Below are 16,669 nucleotides of genomic sequence, written 5' to 3' on the forward strand. Positions count from 1 at the left end.
AGACCGCACGGAAACGGGCGGGAGAACTCCGCATAGGTGACTGTGGCGGAGTCTATTCCCCTCCATTCGGCGTTGGCCCACCCAACGCCTTGCCGGTAAGACAGGAGATGAGGGCGGGAAACGCTCTCGTATCCCGAGGGCGCCCGGGTGTATGGTGGCCAGGTAGAGCTCCACTTGCAAAAGGAACCCTGACACCCGGCAGCGGAGCCGTCGTACGCCCTCGGGAGCGAGAGCCGAATTCCACTGGGTTCCGGTAGAGGGGTGGGCTGGTTGTCTGGTGGTGAAGGAGCGACAGGTGGGGCTGTGGGAACACCACTGGTCTCCCATCGCCGAAGGGTGTCCATGACGCCCTCCAAAGCGTGCCCGATCCGATTGATGCGATGCTCTTGTCCCAGGAGACGTTCCTCCACGCTGTCGACGTGTGCTCCTGCTGATTCCATATCAGGTGTGTAATTCTGTCACGATGTTAGAAATGGTGTGGTGTGGAATCAGGCGCAGAAGCAGAGAGACAGTCCAACAAGACTTTACTGGAGAGTGCAAAATAAATCCAAAAACAGCCAGAGGCCAAAAGACGCACACAGGCGTCAAAATACGAGCGCACAACACAGGGCGCAAAACTCTCCTCAACCGAGGAGGAAGCTAACTAGCAAATGGCGTGCCGAAACACGGGTAACGCACAAACACCTGACACAAAACAATTACACACAACACTACACTAACAACAAGGAAACTAAATAGGGTGCTTAATGAGACATAACACAAGACAGGTGTGGCTAACAGACAAAACTAATCAAACAGGAAACATGGAGCGGTGGCAGCTAGTACTCCGGAGACGACGACCGGCGAAACCCGCCCGAACAAGGAGGAGGAGCTGCCTCGGCCGAAACCGTGACATTGATGAGGGGAAAAACGATTTATTCAATTTTAGAATATGGCTGGAACAAAATGTGGAAAAAGTAAAGGGGTCTGAATACTTTCCGAAGGCACTGTATTTAGTAGGTGAACTACGGTATAAGAATAATTTAATTCCAGAGCTCTGTTGATGACACCAATCAAAATAGCCAGATTATTTCAGAGTAGATTGCCATTTTCAATCAAACTTCCTGTGCACCGAAATACATGAATGCATTAGCCAGCCTAATAAAGACAATCTAAATGCTGTTGATATTATTTTCCAGGTGAATTGGAAAACATTCAGCCTATTTGTGCCTTTCTGTTTTTTAAACCCTTAGGCACTTAGGCTTCTTCCATGTATTCGTAGGCACTTGTTTTTCCTCCCTCTCTTCCTCCCTCATAGACTTACAAATCCAGTCAAACAGCATTTTGAGGGACTTCCATTTGCAGACCTTCAGTGCATCCTCCTACACACCACATAGCTTTCATTCTGTGAGTTGTGCTAAGCCGGCTCTGAATGTACCAGCATCTTGATGTTATTAGCCTGACGCCGGGCCGAGCAGGCAGCGTGTCCCGTGGTTGACACACAGCAGTCGCATTTCCTCCCTAAGCTGATAAAAATCAGAATATTGAAGGCTGAAAATTCTGCCTGAAATTGGAACTCCTGAGCTCGGCGAGAGGAGCGTAATCTTCAAAAGTTTGCTGTCTTCGAATCGTTTCCGTGGCCCTCTCTCTCTTCTTCTTCCACTCTCATGTTCACAGGCGATACGCTGGTGAGAACATTGTGTGGCTTATCTGCTATTGCATCTGCAAGGCCGTTTTAAAATGGATACCTCCTTATCAGTGGACTTGTGAGTGCGCGACGCCTGTGTCACTCCGGTTAAACTTTAGGTGGTGGTTGTGGTACATGACAAATACTGTAACTAAGTGACATGGATGGTGTAATACACGTGGGCCCTACCTCAGATGAAAAATATGAGCATGGCCTTATTTCTATTACAGCATATTGGATGACTGTCATTCATATTCCATTCACCCAGCTCAGTGTAACATCAATAGGTTTTGGCTACTACATGACACTCAAATGTTCCCTATACCCATCATGATGTTGCTACAATCTAGCCTACAAATACAAGTTTACAACGTAGGTGCACAGGTCGAGAGAAATTAGAGTAATCAAGGTGACAGACAGTGACACATTCAATACCGCCTTGCACACTCTTGCCTGCATCTAGCTGATCTAGGTTGTAATCATTAGTCCAACAGTTGCAAACGTGTTTCTATTGGACAAATTCATGCAAACACAGAATTAGCAGCCAAATGTAAACCGCATGATCACTTTGCTCGTTGTATATATAATTCCTCTCTCCTCCTCTCACCTCTTCCCTTCACTTGTGGACTTCAGTGCACAATACAACAGCTGTCTGTGAACAGGCAAAAATAACTTTCCAAGCCACATTTTCATTCCATAACCACTAACCACAGCCTACATCGTTGTTACCATATTAAGGTCATAATCATCATAGCTACTAGAACTAACACGCTAGTAAAGAGTACAGCAAGCAGTTTAGCAGTTACACCGGTTGGCCCCGGTGGCAATAAATGAATAAAACCAAAAGCTTACCTTGACTTGGAAGAGTTCCAATGTTGGATAGCATTAGCCAGCTAGCTAACATAGCATCCCTCTCTGTTTGAACCGTGTGTTTGAGTAGGCTAAACTTGCTAGCTAAGTAAGTGAAAGTAAAAAATATATATACTATTTTCCCAACACCTTGGAGGGGCCAAATTAACTCAGTTTTTTTGCAGTAACATATCGTACCAAATGGATGACGTAGTACACAGTTGTGCCCAATTTTCAGGGACCTGTTTTGCCTCATGAGCACTACTTTCAAAACTACTGGCTGAAATCACTTTAAGGGGAGCATGACTCCATGTCCCATACCCTTAGTTCAACTTCAAACATCTTTACACAACAGCTATTAGAGTGATTATTAGGTATACAACACCTAACATTGACACCGAGGGTAAATCAAGAGTTTACAAAGTTGACATGAGTTAAACGAACGGCCAGTGCCATGCCATGCCCTGCATGGTGCCACCGGAGGGTGAGGGCACATTGTGTAACTGTCATTGGCAGGCATGTGGCAGTGGAGGGGGATATTAAGAGCACCTAGTCATCTGCATGCAGAGGATTCCATCTCTTTATCCTCCTTCCATCCCTCTTTCCCTCCCCTTCAAGGGACAGGCGAGGGGGAATATTTGAGGAGAGCGGCGGGGGGCTAGTGAGTTGGGGGATTAGCAGGTGGGTGGGCGGGGGTGTAGAGGGGGTAGAAGGGTTGGGATGGGCAGCCTTGATTGTCAGCAGATTCCTGGTGGAGAGGGTTTGAGGCCCCCTCGTCGGGGTCTGGATGAGCCGCCGAGGGGGGTCAGGCTATTATGGCATGTGGAGGAACCAGGGCAAGGTGGATGACATTTACATTTACATTTTAGTCATTTAGCAGACGCTCTTATCCAGAGCGACTTACAGTTAGTGAGTGCATACATTTTCATACTGCAGCATGTGGGGAGGTGGTAGGGAGAAAGACCTTCACCTCATGAGGGTGTTCGTTTGCAATGTGGGGTTGGACCCATGAGGAAACCTAAGGGTAACCAAGGCTTGGTTGAGCTGAATGAGAGATTGGTGCACAAAGTCTAAAAACTGTCTGAAAGATAGCTAGGCTACTGAATATGCTAGCTAATTGAGATCCAGTTCATGCATGCTCCCTTCAAAATTATTAAAAAGTGAAGGACTATTATCCCTATCTGCAGTTTCATCCCCTGCAACAAAGAACCGCTCCCCTCATTTTAGCTCTTAATCCAGATTTATTTTTCCTGTCAAATGGAAATCTGATAACTGTCCCCAACAATTCCCAAGGGCCTGGTAATTACGATATCACTTGCTGATACCCTAAAAAAACACAATTCATACAATCATCGTGGGTATGCCATAATGTCAAAATAACTGTGTCGGGGCACATGGAGAGCCAGGAGAGCCATCTAGAACACAAACCAGGCAGTGGGGAAGAAAGAGACAATAAAAAGTAGGCCGGAGCTCTGAAATGAGAGGGGCGAATAATGAGGGAGACGCTGGTGTTTGCTGCTCTTGGCACCGACAGCTGATGTTTGTCTTCGTGTCGGGGAAGGAGCCCAGCCGAATGGAATCCTTGGAAACACCAAACAATCCAATATTACATTTCCTCTCTCAAATGCCACAGGGGAGCATGCGTGGGGTGATGAGGGAGAGAGGGGGAGCGAGAAAGCCAGAACTAGAGAAAGAGGGAGAAAGGGAGTAGGAGAGAGGAAGAGAGACACAAGTAGATAAAGAAAGAGAGAGAAGGTAAGAGATGAAAGGAGCCAGAAGGAGATAAAGAGAGAGAGGAGAGCAGCCAACACCAGAGAGAACAGAGACGTTAGTGAGTCAGTATTACCAATGCTGTTTTAAAATGGGAAAAAATAGAAAATGCATGGCTATCATGAGCCAGCGATCAGAACTAAACTGGCAAGAAGCTGCAGGTGCATTAACAAGTCCACAAAATGAGTGCCTTTTGCATCCCTTTGATATTTTAAGTAGAAATTGTGCACAAATTTAGAATTTTAAAAGCCTGTTATATTAAATACACTTCCCTTTAATATAGACCACATGGAAAATTCTATAAATCCGATTTTTAATATGAATAAAGACTTGCTAAAGTGCAAAACTTCTGCATCCTCTGTGACTTCTAGGGAGATTTTAACCCACTTAACCCCCAACTTTCTCAAAGTTTTCACCGTCATTGTAAAGCCCTAGTTATTGTGTTGCTTTGACAAAGTCATTTCTGAAGATGATTATTTATTTAATGTGATTAGTGATACATTTTAAGGTAAAATAAAAACCTGTCCAAACCTGTTACGTGAACTGAACTCTTGTTTTAATATGGTGAAACTATTCCTTTAAAAAATAACATTCAAAACCATGTAAGCTGGTTCTACTATTTTTGGCCATTTGTGGTGTTTTGTGGTGGAAAACTGAGTGGGTCGAGCAAAACACGTCACCCATAAATAGAAAGGTTTTCATAATAAAAACATTTGTGAAGCTTGCATTGAATTGCCCCCTGTCACAAGGGGATTTATAGCTGATTTAAGGTGAAATCATCAACACTGTTACAGTCAACCCTGTTACCTTATTTGGCACATATTAGGCACTTACTATAGATAGTTTTTTATTTAACCTCTTAAGATGGGAAAAAAGTATTTTTATTAAGTTGAAAATGTGCTCTTTATGACAGAATTTAAATTAGGTGAAATAAAACTTTTTTTGGTTCACCAAGTTACACTACTCAAAAGGCACCTAATTGGTGGAACGACCCTAATTTGTCTGCGAGCCAATCTACAGGAAAGTCCCAAATGAAAGGTCTCCACTACTCCCATCCACTATCCTCAAGTCCGCAAAGTCAAAACTCCTTCCTTTCCCTACAACTCAGGACTATTTACTTTGCTGAAATGCTCATCAAGGCTAGTATGTCTGCGTCGAAGCCAGAGCCATGTGATCCCGGTTACATATGTAGCCTAGCCTCTGTGGCTGGCCTGATATTACAGTCTAAATACCCATTGGACTGGAGGGTTAGTGGGGGGGTTGGAGCATGAAATGAATTAAAACAAATCTGTTTCAACCATACATGGACTTAGCCCAGGGTTTTAACCCAGGTATCCTATGGCGAAACAGTGCCTTTCCCAAGCCGTCAGCGGGGTCCTACACATTAGTGCACAACGTAGAAAAATGTTTTACAACTGAAAGTGAAAACAAGCTTTTCTTTTTGGCCAAGTTCAGGTAGTTCCTCCCCGTTTCGATCCATTTTCTTCTATTTGGTGCCTAATGAACACTACCCACTGCCCACAGCTCCATAGTTATCCCTCTCTCCCTATAGCCTAGGCCCAGGCCCAGCCCCAGCCAAAAGGACATCTGGAGTGCATTAGCTCTGAGGACATTGGATCTCCCCCGAGCGGCAAGGGTGGATGGGTGGCCCACTGCAGCCCCATTTTAGCAACAGGCCCGGCCGTTTGTGATTGATAGGGGGCCAGCCCGGAAGAGTCCCCGCACACTTAACACTCACACACACCGCACATGCCACACACTGCACACACTAAACACTCACATACTACATACTGCATACGCCACATTATATGTCGTATGGGACATACATGTAGTGTAAATGTAGTCTTATATTTGTCACTCACATAAGTGAACACTGCAAATGTCAGAAAGTGTAAAGTTAATACTCATGGGCACATTGCACACAGTTAACACTTTTAGAGTGTTGCACATATTACTCATTGCTACATTCCTGAACTCTCAAAACTCATGCACGCACTACAACACAAAGAACTTGAAAGAATTTGACAGTATTATTATAAAAAAGACAGATTCTTCACAAAGTTGCTACACTTCTAAATTAAACTGCACATAGAGCCATTTTCTGTTTACAAGCAAGCGTCACATTCAAGTGATGCATGCGCATCCTCACATCAAAAGCCCTGTAGAAGAATAGCTATACACTGATGTCGGGAACTTGACAAACTTAACAATGAGTGAGTGATGACCATGAAAACACACAGGACTGATGGATATAGCTATGCTCAATAAGTATATTATTCTAGCTCTTTGTGATATTTTACCTTGCCTCGCTAGCTTGCTAGCTAATCAATCCTCCGATGACAGCTGCAATGATGTAGGCGCTAACCATCTGACTACGTATTTGTTAACTTGCACCTCTTGCAGGAAGACCATATGAATTTCACATGTGAACACGTGAAGTGTTCCAAAAAAATATGTTTCCATTTGATCACGTGATCTTATGTGAAGTTAATGTGATAGAAACTACAAGTGAAAACGTGATCACGTGAAGTGTTCCAAAAACAGATGTTTTCACCTGAATTCACATTAAATGATTTCACATGAAATGACATTTTGATTTAATGTAAATTTGATGTGATTTAACATGAAATTGCTTGTGAAATTATGTGTTTTTCCACATGTGAAATCATGTGTTTTTTCTGTAAGGGAGAAGCTGCATCTGAAGTTGGATGTTGTATTCAATCCAATGTAAACAAGCCCCTTTCTGATGTCAAACAGCGCGCTCAACTTTTAACGATGCGGCTGAGAAATGGGTCTATACTCTTGACTAAAACTTGGGGATCATCATTCTCTCCATATGGAAACAATGTGAAATGATGTTGAGAAACAACATACAATTGCTTCACTTTCAGATCATCAAAGCATTGTTTAAAGCATCATCAGTCTTTTGCTTCTTATGTTAGTTATACTTAAGCTATTTTTAATATACTGTGTATATGTCTTCCCTATACGTTTTCAGTATTATTGGCAGTGAGATAATTATTTTTTTAGTTAAAAAGGATCCCCTCATTGCCATCGTCTGATTTGCCATTTCAAATCAATTGCAGCTCCGGCCCAATTCACAGGAACGTCTCTGCGGCGTGCCACACACCAAACAGACAAGGTTGATCCATATTTCACGTTTTAATATTAGATGGAAACGAAAGAGAGAGAGAAGGGGGGGGGGGATCGGTAGCTCCATCAGCCTCCATGCCAGAAGATGATGGGGGAGAGGCAGACCGAGGCAGACCAAAAAGAAAGGGAAGAAACAGGCGACATTTAGAGTAAATGGCATCCAAAACCCACTCCAATTATCTTTGCCAGCCACGCCAGCAAGACTGACTTAATTAAAATGACTTGAGAGGAAGGGGAGCGAAAGGAGACGGCAGTGATTGAGGGGGCAAGGCGGGTACGTATCAGCGGCGAGCACAAAGCTTCGGCGTCGGGCGACTGCCGACCACACTCCCTTTTCAATTCTGACATCAAAAGAAAATAAAGAAATAATAATAAAAAGAGAGGCCCTTGCCGTTTGGAGCCATGGAATTGCACTATTCAAATACTATGCTTTTATCATCGTTCAGATATTCTAAAGAAGACATTTATTTATACAAAAAAAAGAGAGAATAAAACTGATTTTATTCCCCCTCCAAATCCCCCATAATCCTGTTGTGTCTTTCTGAGGCTGCCTCTGACGGTGACCTTTTTGTAGGGAGCCTGTTACCATAGAAACCAACGGTGTAACCCCCCCATTCTTTGTGAATTTCTGTCACTATTTGGGCAAAAGTGGTGACCTTAAGGTAAATAACAAGCATTCTGTTCCCCTTGCTCTAAATCAAGTGTTGTTTGTGTGCCTTACTCTCCATATCGAGCTACAGGTGAAGTGTGAGGGCCTCTACATTTAGAACAGAACAACAATCTCCTGACAATTGTTCATGTACCATAATAATAGATGGTTGGATTCTCAATTTCCTTTTGTCTTCAACTGATTTACATTATGATTATCAGAATGTCCAGGCCAAGTGTTTTTCCTTCCAGTTAAAGCAAAGCCCTGATCAGCAGATACAGTGGCTCAAGTGGCACCGCATCTTGGTTCAAATCAAATCAAATCAAACACCTGTTACTCTTTCTGTTATTGTTTCTATTGTCTCCTCTGCTGATTTGAATCTTAACTCTATTAAACAAAACCCTACTTAGAGATGTTTGTACATAAGGATGGTGTGTGGAAGCTTTATTCTAAAGTTTTTGTATGACCACAAACATATACTCAAATTCACAAGTTGAAGGCCATTGCCTACCACAGTGTAAATAGCTTTGATGTGGTCTGCAGTTTGAGACTACAATGTACAATGCAACAAACGTATCTGATCCAAAATGAATTCAAACAAAATAAACATACTTACATAAAAAGCCAATGTTTACTGAACTACAACGTATTATGAAAGCACATTACTTTTCATGGAATAGAGCTTGCTCAGTGCTGTGTGTAATATAACAAAAATACTCAACGTTTTGGCAAAGGGATCAGGTTTTTGTTCTATTCACCACTGGTGTATTAGGTCACATTTTTAAAGTCTTGCATATAGTGTTTCAGTCATTCAAACACTGCCTCACTACTTGTGGGGAATGACTGAGCTAGGTGAGGGGTTGAAGAGAGAGAGAAAGAGAGAAGGAAGGGGGGAAGGCGGAGGAGGGGGTTGGTTTAACATGACAACCGCTGTTTTGTCAGGGCTAAAACCAAGCTTCTCTCTCACCCCTCCCTCCTCTCCTCATCCTCTTTTCCTCCCTCCTCTCCCTATCCCTCACTCCCTCCTTACTATTCAGCTGTCACTCTCTCTCCCTCTCTCCGTCTCCCCGCTTGGGGAGAGTCGCATTCCCCTGTGTTGAGCTCAGAGGCGAGCCGGAGCGCAGCTCTCCTCAGTGGCAGGATTGTTCTCAGGGCTCTAGCTCCTCCGCCGGTTGCCGTGGAGACCTCCATACCACAGCACTGACCCTGGAGGTTTGGGTCTGTTTTCCTCCTAGCAGGAGCTACTGGCAGTTGGAGGACAGCTGTTCCTACCAGGGCCAGGTGTCAATCGGCTCCAGGCCTACAACCACCCACAACAAACACTGGGTACACACACAGAGTACACTGTCTTGTGTTGATGAAGACAAGGGAGATGTGGAAGAAAAGTGAGAGTAAAGTTGGACTGGAAGTTTTTCAGGAGGCCAAGAAATGTTCAATTGTTCAATTGTCTTTTGAGGATGAAACGTGTCGTTTTTGACCACAAACCGATGCATATTGTAATTTGGTTGTCCTTTGTGTATTTTGTGCAAATCACGATTTCTCACTTTCTGTGAATGGACTGAGTAGCCTTAATACTCAATGGCGACAGAATAGAGCAAAGTCAGATTAGTAGCTAATGATCAGGTCACAGTATACATTACACACTGGGTCTAAATGCTCCTGCAGATGAACACTTTATTTGCAGTGTAATATATTTTTGCAGGACCCTCTTACAGAGGAGCCAAAAGGCACATTGATCTGAATCCCACAGCAGGACAACCGTAGCGGCATTAAGATGGCGCGGAGGATTAAAGTATGGGCAACTGATCCTCAACCGTAAGCCGCAATGTAGCAATTCCTATAAGGGTTCTCCAAAATGGTGGACCAGCTTCACATGCATACCAAGGGGAGACTGATGACAGACGAGGGCATGTTCATATCTATGTCATGGGTATCACTACCAAATACATACATACTGTATACTGTACATGTCTGGGTTGGAAAACATCTCAACACAAGATGCATCACATTACTGTCTATCGGCAGTGATTGGCTATCTCACTCATCTCCACTCCATTCATTGCTGCTGAAAAAGCTATTCTTGTAGCACTCTTCTTGAGTTGAGTACTTTCCTTGTTTCTGAGTGCATTATGCACTGCCATATCCCCCACTGCACAGATGCATGAATACTACCCCAATCTCAGTGCAGCACTTTGAATGCTTTAACTGGGTTAAAACCAGGTATAACATCTCTGTCTGTTAGTTTCACCAGTACTATTTTTATAATAATAATAATAATAATATATTAGTTAGTATCTGTATCTATTGTACACATAGGTGATGAAAACATAAACGGTAAAATTAGCAACATGACTTGGTATCGAGCTGCTTAAAATCCCAGAGATAAAGATACAAATTGTAGTGGTAAGTGCTTCATAATTCAAGCCTAGAATACATTTTAAAAACAAAGACATACAAACATTCTGAAGAAAACAAACATTTTACTATAATTCAAATACTACAACACAAGTCTAGAAGTCCACATGCTTCCTATAAAACCTTCCACCCTCCAGGCCTGCCTTATCTTTCAATAACAGTCCAACATTTGTCTCTTTCTCTTGTATGTAGGTTTTACAGGGATGGGGTGGGGGTTGATGGCAAAGTTAGTTGTAGAGTGTTTTGCTTCTTATAATTTTTTTACCAGGGTAAAGTAAAGTGCATGCAGCCTACGCAGGGAGGTGCGTTGCAGAGTATTTTGGCTCTTCCTCTCCATATGTTTTGTTTTCCTTCCATCGTTTTTGATGAGCTGGGTCTTCAGTCCCCCCAATAAAATCCCATTAGCTCTTAATGAAGTCGGGCTCGCAGCCTCTCGGCCTCACCTCATTTAGCACGATTGTCTGGCGGCCATTAGCATGGAGGCAATTACAGCCGCGCGGCGAGAGTAATTGGATATGCTGACAGGGGCCCCAAGAAATGGGGAATAAAAATATTCAAACTAATAAGCTTCCATTCAGATGGTGGTATGGAGGGAAGAGGGGGCTGTGGCTAAGTTAAATCAACATAATTAGAATTAGGGTTGCTGGGTTGTTGGGGTAACGAGAGCAGGGTTGTTGTAGCTAGCAGGGTACGGAGATTTAGGGGTTTCACTGGGGGATGATGGTTGAGGTTGAGATGGCAAGAAAGATGGGATGGGAGATGGCAGGGTAGCTAGCATTCTGCTAACGCTAATGATGAAGGGCATACGGGTGAACTCGAAATTTCCAGACAAAAAGGTTGCAGGAGTATATTTATAGGCGTATGCAAATTTGTTATAAATTACTTTCTCTAGGGTATACAGTATATTAAGAAAGTATTTAGACCCCTTGACTTTTTCAAAATGTTGTTTTGTTACAGCCTTATTCTAAAATGGATTAAATACATTTTTCCCTCATCAATGGGTGTATCTACAACTTGATTGGAGTCCACCTGTGGTAAATTCTATTGACTGGACATGATTTGGAAAGGCACACACCTGTCTATTTAAGGTCCCACAATTGGCAGTGCATGTCAGAGCAAAAACCAAGCCATGAGGTCGAAGTAATTGTCCGTAGAGCTCCGAGACAGGATTGTGTCGAGGCACAGATCTGGGGAAGGGTGCCAAAAAATGTCTGCAGCATTGAAGGTCCCCAAGAACACAGTGGCCTCCATCATTCTTAAATGGAAGAAGTTTGGAACCACCAACACTCTTCCTAGAGCTGGCCATCCGGGCAAACTGAGCAATCGGGGGAGAAGGGCATTGGTCAGGGAGGTGACCAAGAACCCGATGGTCACTCAGACAGAGCTCCAGAGGTCATCTGTGGAGATGGGAGAACCTTCCAGAAGGACAACCATCTCTGCAGCACTCCACCAATCAGGCCTTAATGGTAGAGTGGCCAGACGGAAACCACTCCTCAGTAAAAGGCACATGACAGCCCGCTTGGAGTTTGCCAAAAGGCACCTAAAGGACTCTCAGACCATGAGAAACGAAATTCTCTGGTTTGATGAAACCAAGATTGAACTCTTTGGCCTAAATGTAAAGCATCACGTCTGGACGTAACCTGGCACCATCCCTACGGTGAAGCATGGTGATGTTTTTTTCAGCAGCAGGGACTGGGAGACTAGTCAGGATCTAGGGAAAGATGAATGGAGCAAAATACAGAGAGATCCTTGATGGAAACCTGCTCCAGAGTGCTCAGGACCTCAGACTGGGGTGAAGGTTCACCTTCCAACAGGACAACAACCCTAAGCACACAGCCAAGACAACGCAGGAGTGCCTTCGGGACAAGTCTCTCAATGTTCTTGAGTGGCCCAACCTGAGCCCGGACTTGAACCCGATCGAACATCTCTGGAGAGACCTGAAAATACTGTGCAGCGACGCTCCCCATCCAACCTGACAGAGCTTGAGAGGATCTGCAGAGAAGAATGGGAGAAACTCCCCTGTACAGGTGTGCCAAGCTTGTAGCGTCATACCCAAGAAGACTCAAGGCTGTAATCGCTGCCAAAGGTGCTTCAACAAAGTACTGAGTAAAGGGTCTGAATACTTATGTAAATGTAATATTTCCTGCGTTTTTTATTTATACATTTGCTAAAATTTCTACAAACCCGTTTTTGCTTTGTCATTATGGGGTACTGTGTGTAGATTGATGAGGGACATTTAAAAAAATATATATTTTAGAATAAGACTGTAACGTAACAAAATGTGGAAAAAGTCAAGGGGTCTGAATACTTACCGAATACACTGTACATTGGATTTCCTTGTGGGATTGGAAATGGCAGCATTCACTATTTAATTGTCTTTAATGACAGTGGGAGGTGTCAGGTGCTTCAATCTAAAATAACCTTAGTTGCCTCATCTGAGAGCGACCATTTCAGATGTAGTCTGTTTAATGAGGTTGGCTTCCATCTCTGAATTGCTATGCTAACCTTGCTATGCATGTGCTAGATACTTCATATGCTAGATACCATTTGGTCAACATGATACTGTATACAAGGAACTCATGGGAGTCCTAATGGCATTTCTTAAACACTTGTAAGGACACATCTAAACATAAAACACATAGCTTTGACTCCAACAATGATAAATTATCTGTAACTAACATCTAGGCTTGAGATGCTAGTCATTATAATAATATAATATGCCATTTAGCAGACGCTTTTATCCAAAGCGACTTACAGTCATGCGTGCATACATTTTTTTGTGTATGGGTGGTCCCGGGGATCGAACCCACTACCCTGGCATTACAAGCGCCGTGCTCTACCAGCTGAGCTACAGAGGACCACATGCTAATGCTAATTCTAACAATATAATTCCCTACCACCATTTATGTTGTCCTCCTTGATAAAAAAGAGGGGAAATGAGAATGCGGACTTCACAGTGGAGAAATTAAATGAATTGAATTAAATGAAAGATCCAGAACATTGGGATCCAGTACTGTTGGCACATGGCGAGCGCCTCTTGGTGCCAGATGCCTGGGCATCTCCCCTGGCTCCCTCCCTCCCCCTCCCTAAGCTGAGCGACAGGTGGCAGAAACCCGATCACCAAGCACAGGCCTTCACCAGGGGCACCTCCGCCAGAACCGGGCAGCCTACCCACACCCCCCACAATGGGGGCAGAGGTGGCAGAGGACTGGATAGAACTGAACCCAAGAGGGAGTTAGAGGGATGCAGGCAGGGAGGGGGAGAATGGAGGCAGGAGGTGGCTACAATGGAGCCTTTGGCTAGCAAGAATGCAGAGATACTGCAAGGCCTGGCACTTGGTGTGCAGGGCCCAAACGGGAAACAGGAGGTCTGCTCCCACAATAGTCGGGGAGAGTCTCCTGAGGGGGCATCCACCATAGCAGGGCAAATGGCTGCTGTCGACAATGCTATCTGAAGGCCCCTCCCAGGCATCGCCTATGTTTAGACCTGGCCCCACCTGGTGACACTTTCCCTAAAACACCACAACACACAGTGATACAATGCAGATAGACTTCTTGAGATTATACACTGGAACTGATAGGAACATTTTGGTTATTGAAACCCATTTTTATTGCATGTAGTTTTACAGGCTGTATCTTTGTCAGGAATGACAACAAAGGGAACTAGAGGAGAGGAAGACAATGTTTGTATTCTTATGTGTCTATCCATCTTAGAATTGGTCTATCATTGGTCATGATACTGGGAAAGCATATAGCATTGTCTAAAGGTTTCACTTTAATCCATCCAGACCGGTGTGGATTGGGTGGACAGCACAGGAGGTTGGTGGCACCTTAGTTGGGAAGGACTGGTTCATAGTGATGGCTGGAACGCAATAAATGAAATGGTAATCGAACTCATCAAACACACGATTTCCATGTGTTTGATACCATTCCATTCACTCCATTCCAGCCATTATTTTAGCCGTCCTCCCCTCAGCAGCCTCCTGTGGTGGACAGCTGTGTTTATCAGGATCATATACTGTAGCTGCATGATCGCTGCCCATTCATCAATAAAAGAACAAGATGATGTGAAGGAAGGCATTCCATTGAGCAGAGACAGTGGTACCTGGTGTGGATGGCTGGCGCTTCCCTAACACAGAATGCTAGGTTAAAACCTATAACGACTATCAGAAGTGCAGTCAAGCAGCTAAGCGCACAATAGCAGGAGCGGGAGGAGCAACACAAGCCTCATCCACTCAACACACCCCTTCTCTCCTCTCTCCACGCCTTTGGAATAAAAATGTTTATTAGTCTAAAAAGATCTATACAAACAAACACTCTGTGCGACAGGGCGAGATGGCGGCTCCAGCCAGGAGGAGATTTAATTAGCGAAATCTCGTTAGGTCTAACAAAATTAAGTGTAAAACAATCCTCGGCAGGGCTCCAAAAAATCCATGCGGGAGAGGAGAGGAGGGAGAGAGGACGCAGTGGCTGGGAGCGATTAGGGCCGGGAGGAAATGGAGACAGGCAGCGCCAGCGCACCGTTGCTGTGGCGGGAAATGGCTTGGAATATCCAGCTGCTTTTGCACTCAATTAAAGCGACTTCCCTTTCTTTCTGCCCTCCAACCCCCTCTTCTCATCCTATTCCTACAACAACAAAAATTCACCTCCCTGTTGCCTGTCATTATAGTGTCACGGTAAAGCCCTCGTCTTGATCTCTCCCAACAGCTTCACTTAGAACTCATCAACTCCAGTCAATTCCATCCTGGCTAGCTCAACCATTAAAGACACAAATAGTGTTTGTAGAGTGAATCTAACTGCTATTAAAAATGTGAAGGGGGAAAAGCGGCATCCAAACTCCCTGCGAAAAGTAAAGGCAACTTAAAAAGTCAAATTGGGAAATACAATTTAGTCTGCGGAATTACGAAGTGGCCTTAAATGATTGACGTCGATCTAGCTCAACCGAACCGCAATGGGGTTGAGTCAATCAAAGAGACTTACAGTAACTACTCTTGCATGGTAGTTTGTTTAAGGTAGGAGTTACATGTAATTGTGTGCTCTTAGTCTTAGCCTTCCTCATGGAATGATACAAACACTTGGAGTTGGATCTGAAGAAGCAGCTTGACAGTATAAGATGTACCAGATGTGCTGCTAAGATGTGTTGTGCACAAAACACATGCCTAAAGACTACACTTAGGCCCTGGCTGAATATACCTCTTCTTTAATGGTGCTGTAAACAAACATACAGTATGTAAACAGTAACTCTGGCGAAGAAGGCTTCAAGTCGTACTTCCCTATTTCAGGATTGTGAAAAGGTGATGGGAGAACTTACAGTTAGTTTGCCCTCGGCAACACAGCAGGAGTCAATGTTGTCGTTGTCTGCTCTTCCACACCTTAGTGTCCGATCTTCCACACAAAGTCTGCAAAACACAGGGAAATGTTGCTGTGTGAGTACACATGTATGTTTAAAGTCACTTTTTAACATATCCCACCTACTGTACACAAAATAAAGCAAAAGCAGCAAAGCAGTTGTAATTTCACAATGATACTGGTCTGGGGTGTTTGTTATGTTTACAGTATTATTGGCATGAAAATACCCCCATATAATGGGTGTGAATAGAGCGGTGAGGAGAAGGAGTCTACCATGTCCGGAAGTGACTTTGCCATTCATTTTCTGCATTCAGGTTCACTCAAACATCGTTTTAAGCTTTGTTTTACTACTGACAGTTACAGCTGATTTTGGGATTGTATATCGATTCTCTCTCTTTAAATATTTGTCATCTGATATATTTGTTTCAGTCTCTGAATTGTTTAATCAAACTTTTCGCCGCCAGCTCCAGATATCAGGGCATAAAAACTACAATCTATGTCCTGAATTAGCCATGTGCGCCCAGCTATATCATGGGTAAGTGCTATCCGGGATACTTGGGACGTCCCTACCCTAATCCTAACCTTAACCCCTACCCTTACCCTAACCATAACCATTACCCTTACCTAACCCTAAACTTAACCCTTACCTTAACCATTTAAAATGTAAAGGACCCCGGATAGCACGGACCCTATATCCTGTCCCGAGCTTGTTTTCCCCGGTTTTTCCTTGCTAAAATAGCTGGCTAGCTGAACTATGCTAGTTTTCGTCATCATTGTCCAACTTCATAAATACTGCATTCTTTGCAAGTTATACAATCA

The 16,669-nt window shown here is 43.9% G+C and overlaps 1 protein-coding gene across 1 annotated transcript in view; it reads right to left on the reverse strand.

Annotated features, from left to right (window-relative positions):
* Positions 1 to 16,669, reverse strand: part of pknox2 (pbx/knotted 1 homeobox 2) — a 90,800-nt gene that overhangs the window by 50,477 nt on the left and 23,654 nt on the right. Inside the window, exon 2 of the mRNA XM_041886363.2 lies at positions 15,813 to 15,900. The gene's annotated coding sequence lies outside the window, so the exon portion shown is untranslated. The remainder of the gene's footprint in view (positions 1 to 15,812; positions 15,901 to 16,669) is intronic.

This window comes from Coregonus clupeaformis, unplaced genomic scaffold (assembly GCF_020615455.1).
Source record: "Coregonus clupeaformis isolate EN_2021a unplaced genomic scaffold, ASM2061545v1 scaf0016, whole genome shotgun sequence".
NCBI classification, from domain to species: domain Eukaryota; kingdom Metazoa; phylum Chordata; class Actinopteri; order Salmoniformes; family Salmonidae; genus Coregonus; species Coregonus clupeaformis.